Source organism: Podarcis erhardii (assembly GCF_964252035.2).
Source record: "Podarcis erhardii genome assembly, chromosome: 1".
Lineage (NCBI taxonomy): Eukaryota > Metazoa > Chordata > Lepidosauria > Squamata > Lacertidae > Podarcis > Podarcis erhardii.
Genome location: NC_138497.1, coordinates 92,105,094 through 92,112,355, shown reverse-complemented (window position 1 = coordinate 92,112,355; position 7,262 = coordinate 92,105,094).

The following is a 7,262-nucleotide window of genomic DNA, read 5'->3' as shown; positions in this document are numbered from 1 at the left end:
AAACAGCTCACTTTCTGCTTCTGTTGGGAGTTAAAGGAAAGTGGGCTTTTTCAACCACTGGGTAAAGCGCATTCGAGTCAGGATAGTTCCATCCCTTGAATCCATGAAAACAGTTGCCTTTAGACCCAATGACCTTGAGATTTGCCTAGTAGCTTATGGGGACTGACACACATGCAGCCTACAGTACAGATCTAATCAAGGCAAGCCCTGGAATGCCACTTAGTGACTGGCACCAGTCACACCACTGCAGGCCACTCTCAAGACCTAATACACTTTCACATGCATTTAACTCCAGCTGTACTAGAAATGGGTGGCGTTCCCTCCTGCCTCTGATGGAATTGGGTTTGGAAAACAGCTATTCTTTTGGCGGGGGGAAATGGGAAACCAGCAAATAACTCATAGTTTATTCTAAGCCCAACTCCTTTCAAAAGGAGACCCAACCCCAGCCAGCAGTAGAGGATGGCAACAAGGGAATGGGCCTTTTCCTTGGTAGCCCCCACTTATAGAATGCTCTCCCTGGGGAGACTCTCCTGGGACCAACACCGATATCATTTCAGAATCAGGTGAAGATATGTCTCTTATTCGAAGCTTCTGAGTGTTACTTTCCTTTACAGTAGGCAAATGGTGGTATCTGATGGTGGGAGGAAGGGTAGAAGGATTGTTTTTATGGTTTGGTTTACCACTGTGTATAGGTTTTAAGCAGTGCTTCTTTTCTGGGGGCATGCAGGGGTACGCATACCCCTAAACATTTTGTGAATCTGAACTTTTGTCAATTTACGGTATTTATTTTTCCTGATTTGAACTATAAAATGGTGAGTCAAAATGAGAGTATCCCTAAACATTTTTTTTTTAGAAAAAAAGCACTGGTTTTAAATATTTTTATACTGCCTATTGTATTATTATTTTGTAAGTTGTGTGAAGTGACAAACAAGCTAAGCAGATAAATAACTCTAATCCCCTTGTTCTCCCAATTACATCACTGTGAAGGTGTGACCAGGACAGTGTATAAGCAGCTCACACAGCTGTTTGTGAGCCCCAGCCCATAGCCAAGGGGGGTGGGTGGGCAGGGGGCAGCTGCCTCCATGATCAATTAAAACAATAGAAATACTTAACTAACTGACCAATTGCGTCGGTTCTGTGCCCCCCAACAAAAGTCCTGCCCCCCCCAACAAAAATCTTGGCTGCAACCATGCCCCTATCCCTTGCCCTTGCCAGGCCATGCCCTTCTCACATATCTGGCGTGGTGCCTGTTGGAACACCTGTTGGAACACTGCTATGGCAATGCCCCAGATGCCAGGGACTTTGGGAAGTGTCATTTTCCTATGGCTTCTGAGCTCTCTGTATGGTTATTAGGCACCCTGGAAACCAGAGGTCTCCAATGAGCCTGTCAGACAGACAAAGGATTCAGTCATCCTGGGAAAGCTGCATTTCAGTCCCTGGAATGTTGTAGCAGCACCATTTAAAGTTCCAGGGAGGAAGGAATGGAAGTCTCCAGTGCCAGGTAAGAAGGCATTGCCAGCTGGAATTACAATCCTGTCATGGGGCTGTAATTCTTGCCGACAGCTGGAAGTGAACAGCAGGAGTTAGTGAAGATTATTTTCTGAATCAGGAAATTGTGTATTTTGACAACATCACTAACCTACCCCGATATGTATGGAGGGTGGAGTTCAGTGTCAAATTGTGGCAAATGTTTCACCTGTGCAAGCATTGCAATCTGGCAGATGGGAATAATTCCCCCTCTCCTCCCCCAGCATGCAGGGAGCGAGTGTGCGTGGGGAGAGGAGAGGGAGCAAAACCCCATCGCTGATGGGGCTTGTTAGGTGAATCCCACCCAGAAAATAGAACTGACATAGTTATTGCCCCCAAAGGGCTTATAATCTAAGTATGGTGGGCAAGCAGGGGGAATGAATTATTTCACAAACCTTTTCCCTGGAAACACCACAGTTTAAATTTGTCTGCAGTTTGAACTGTAACCTTCTCCTGACCAAGCTCTGCTCTCTCCCTTGATGTTTGTGAGGAATCTAAGGGGAAGTTATTGGGTTAATTCAATGGCAACCTCATCTACGGAAGTCCAGAAGGGTTTCAAGATGTCCCAGCAGACACCTGCCCACAGGTCAAAGGATCTAAAAGGCTATTGATCTTTCAAGAGCAGGAAGTCTCCTTACTTGAACAGTAAGGTCTAATGTGATGTGGAGATAGGATCGAGGCCTCACCATGCATGTATGCTCCACTTGGAGTCCAAGCCAGACCACTGAATTAGTTCCAGATTCTGCATACGTTTCTACACAGTGGAATTGGCTTTTCCTCAAAGTCTGTTAAAAATGTGTCTAGTGGATGTTAAATCCATCATTTTTTTTTAAAAAAAACGGTTACCAGGGGTTGCTTTCAGTCTCCTTAACTGGTCAGGTTCATTCAAATATAAATGTGTGCAAATATGAATGCAATGCATTTAATTTGTTTGTGCTTTCATGGGTTGAATTCATTCACGTTTTGGATGGATTGGATTGGTGTGCTAAAATCTGATTTCAGCCCATAGCCATGCATGCAGACAAATGGTGTGACGTGGATTGAAGAAGCTTTTCCGGGGGGGTGGGGGTGGGGGGAAACCCTAGAAGATAATTATGAAGCTTAGTGAAGAGGTAACTAATCTTACAGGCTTGCTGCAAATAGTGGCAGAAACGAAAACAGGAATAAATGTTAATGAGAAAGGTGAAGTGGGAGGGCAGGGCATGAGCAAGATTAGAATGGCAGTGTTGCCCTATCCTTTGGATTTGGGTCAAGGGTGCTCTGTTTTAAAACTTGCACATGAAAGAGCACTCACAGAAGCTCTTTCTCCAAGTAGTCCAGTGTGCACTGGGAGTATGTGTGGAAGACATTTAAGTTTGCTCAGGCTATGGGTATGCTCATACTTCCCAATGACCTATTGCATAGTAGAAAGCACATTAGAAAGTTTGTTTGGGCTCAACCCCAGAACCAAACCCTGCACCATCACAGGTGTTATCACGGAAGCGGGACGGGTAGTGGGGTGGAGCTTGAAGGACAACAAAGCTATTTACATTTGCAAGGCATTCCTTAAAACAGCAGGCTGTTTTTGCTGTTCAAAATGGTATCTCTCTCTCTCTCTCTCTTTTAGTTGAGTTTCTGAGATCAGAAGTGAAAGAATCAGATCTTTCCCTCCCTCTCGCAAATACCTCACCTGAGCTTTGTAACTTAATAGGGAAGAAAAGGAAGTCACACAGCTTTGAAGGTGAGAACAGAATGGCCTGCAGGAACTTTTGTTTTTAGCAATGACTAGCCTAACACAAGTAGAGCGAAACATGTGAAGAATTAGGAGTTACCCAGCAACTTTAGGAGCTAGGAGAAGTGTGAGTTTTTTTTTTTTTAGGTTTGCAAGTACATTAGGAACTCTGTGATTTGCATGGCTATTTCAAAGTTTTGGGGGCATCAGCAGCAAATGAGCCGGTAAGGAACAGAGAAAAACCATTCAATGATGCCAAAAAGGATTCTAAATATGCAGAGAGAAAGTCATGGTATGCAGGCCATTTGCGAGAATCTACCAAAGCATCATGTTGCCCCCAATTTCACTTCCTTCCAGTTACACCAGGGATATTATTATTATTATTATTATTATTATTATTATTAATTATTATTATTATTATATTTTTACTGTGTGGAAGAAAGAATAATAGAATTGTAGAGTTGGAAGGGACTTTGAGGATCATCAAGGCAGGAATAGGCAGCTGTCCCATTTGGGGATCAAACCCACAACCTTGATGTTATCAGCACCACACTCTAACCAACTAAGGTATCCAAATGCAGTTGAACTTGAATACCTATTAGCCCCTTCCAGTATCAGGATGACGGGAGTTTTGTTGTCGTTTAGTCATGTCCGACTCTTCATGACCCCATGGACCAGAGGATGCCAGGCACTCCTGTCTTCCACTGCCTCCCGCAGTTTGGTCAAGCTCATGTTTGTAGCTTCGAGAACACTGTCCAACCATCTCATCCTCTGTCATCCCCTTCTCCCTGTGCCCTCCATCTTTCCCAACATCAGGGTCTTTTCCAGGGAGTCTCTCTTTTCATGAGGTGGCCAAAGTATTGGAGCCTCAGCTTCAGGATCTGTCCTTCCAGTGAGCACTCAGGGCTGATTTCCTTCAGAATGGATAGGTTTGATCATCTTGCAGTTCATGGGACTCTCAAGAGTCTCCTCCAGCACCATAATTCAAAAGCGTCAATTCTTCGGCAATCAGCCTTTGTCCATGGAGTTTTCTTGGCAGGGATACTGAAGTGGCTTGCCAGGTCCTGCTCCAGGTGCATCATGTTTAGTCAAAACTCTCCACTATGACCTGTCTATCTTGGGTGGCCCTGCATGGCATAGCTCATAGCTTCTCTGAGTTATTCAAGCCCCTTCACCATGGCAAGGCAGCGATCCATGAAGGAGATGATGGGAGATATAGTTCAACAATTTCTGGAGGGTGCTACATTGGCTACCCTGCTTTAGTCAATGGTCCACCCCTGTCCACCCTCAATCTGTGGACATCATTGCCCTTTCATAGGTCCTGAATATTCTGGGCATCATAGCAGAGCTATTCGAGATGCACCTTTTATTTTATTTTTTAAAAAAGCTTCTTTTATTTTTGCAGCTGCTCCACAGACTGCCAAAATGAATCAACATTTCCCAGCCTGGCTCCTGACCCTCGGATTCTCTCAAGACTCCCTCTGTCTACAAAAACTGTAGATATTCACAACCACCACACACACATGCTCACAGAGAGACAGACACTCACTCGTCTCAGTGTTTCACGGAACGTAACACAAGAGTTTATGACGCCCAATGGTAACAACAGGAGAGGGTTATTAGGGAAGTTATGAGGAAGTGAAATGAGTGCTCCTAAGAGAAATTTCAAGCAGCAGATGGACAGAACAGCACAGCACTCAGTTACTCCCAAAGGAAGAACCTTAGTTCAAGCAAGCAGAGGCTGAAAGACACACAAATGTAAGCCCTTGGTATTTCTGAAGCTGCTGGTAGATCAGTTTTGTCAGACCCTGGGGACTCCATGAATATATTCCTTCAGTATCATTGAAAGCCTGTGTTGTTTTAATATAAAGATGTGCACGTGTTTCATACAAATTTTTACATCCAGAAAGGTTATACAGTGGTACCTCTGGTTAAGAACTTAATTCATTCCTGAGGTCCATTCTTAACCTGAAACTGTTCTTAACCTGAGGTACGACTTTAGCCAATGGAGCCTCCTCCTACTGCTGCTGCTGTGGCATTGCGGCACAATTTCTGTTCTCATCCTGAAGTACTGTATAGTTCTTAACCTGAGGTACTACTTCTGGGTTAGCAGAGTCTGTAACCTGAAGCGTTTATAACCCAAAGCGTTTCTAACCCAAGGTACCACTGTATTAACACTTGACTCTGAGTAGAAAGATTCTGCAACCATGTCAAGCCTCCATCAGATGGGTACCCAGCTCAGCTATTTGGACTTTCTTTAAACTCCAAAAAAATTAAATGTCCCAACTTTTCCACAGTGTGCAATAGCTGCTTGTCACATGGATGCAGGCAGTGGTAGAGAAGGTGGAACTTGAGGCACATATTTTTTCTCTTTAACACAGCATTGTTGAATGTAAACACAAAATATTAATGAAACTGAAGTGCAAAACATGGAGAAAAGGAACTGGGTATCATGCAAGAGTGATCTTGGGCTACCTGATTAAGGTTGCCAACAATTTTAAGTTCCTTTACCTGATGTTTGTGCAACCATTTACTGTTGAAGTTAACTTTTTAACTGCTCCGGTTCTAACTGATTGATACATTACATAGCAGGCCTGTGCATGTTCACTCAGAGGTATACCCTACTGAGTTCAATAGGCTTACTCCCAGATAAATGTACATTGGATTGCAGCTTTAATCCAACAGCTGAAAATGGTGAAAGCAGGCTAAAGGTAAAGGGACCTCTCACCATTAGGTCCAGTCGCGGACAACTCTGGGGTTGTGGTGCTCATCTCGCTTTACTGGCTGAGGGAGCTGGCATACAGCTTCCGGGTCATGTGGCCAGCATGACTAAGCCACTTCTGGCAAACCAGAGCAGCTCACGGAAATGCCGTTTACCTTCCTGCCAGAGTGGTACTTATTTATCTACTTGCACTTCATGCTTTCGAACTGCTAGGTTGGCAGGAGCAGGGGCTGAGCAACAGGAGCTCACCCCATCATGGGGATTCGAACCGCCGACCTTCTGATCGGCAAGCCCTAGGCTCTGAGGCTAGACTGCTGGAAAAAAGTTAATATTTATACGGAGCTTCACTTCTTCTTTCTGCTGGTTGGCTTACCATGGGGGGTGGGGGGCATATCTTGTAGGGTCCTGTTAGGCAATAGGCCTAAGCAGCCTGCAGGGTGCAGTTTGCACACTTCTGAACAAGAGGTAGAAAACTAGGACATGTGTCTTGGAGACTATGCATATTGCCCAGAGAATGAAAAGAAGTAGTTAAGATGTAGCTCAGCTGGTAGTGAATAAGACTCTTAATCCCAGGGTCATGGTTTCAATCCCCATGTTGGGTGGAAGATTCCTGCATTGCAGGGGGTTGGACTAGATGACCCTCATGGTCCCTTCCAACTCTACAATTCTATTATGATACACACATTTCCCGAGGCCTCTTGAAGAGGTTGTATAACAGCTGAAAATGCACAAAATGTACTTGGGATATGTGTATGTGTGTGTTAAATTTATGAATGGCCTTCCACATGACTCCCAAGGCACAGTAACCAAAAAAGAAAGAAAGAAAAAACAGCAGCTTTAAAAACAGTACCAAAAATGACAACTAAAGACAGGTTTTAAAACACTACAGAATAATCACCTAAGGTAGAGAGACCTTTTTCACCTAGCTGGAAAAGCTTGTCAAAACAAAAAGTGCATGGAAATAACCTTGTTAAGACCAGTGATACATACGGTACTTCTGTACTTTTCCTTCTGTACTTTTAATTGCTTCTGTCATCCCCCTAAGAACCAAGCTGCAGGGAAAGCCTTAAAGGGCACATAAGAGCATGCAGACAATGTAAGAAGAGAGCCCTGGTGGATCTAGTCCAGCATCCTCACCAAGAACTTCTCTTTGACAACATTTTCTTGTTCTTGCTTACGTTATTTAACCCATGCAATACCAGAGAGAGGTGGTGGTGGTGGTGGGAGAAGAATGAATGGCCCATAGCAAAAGGCTTTCAAAAGGCCCCAAAGACAGTTTGGAAAGTCATCTGTTTCCATCCC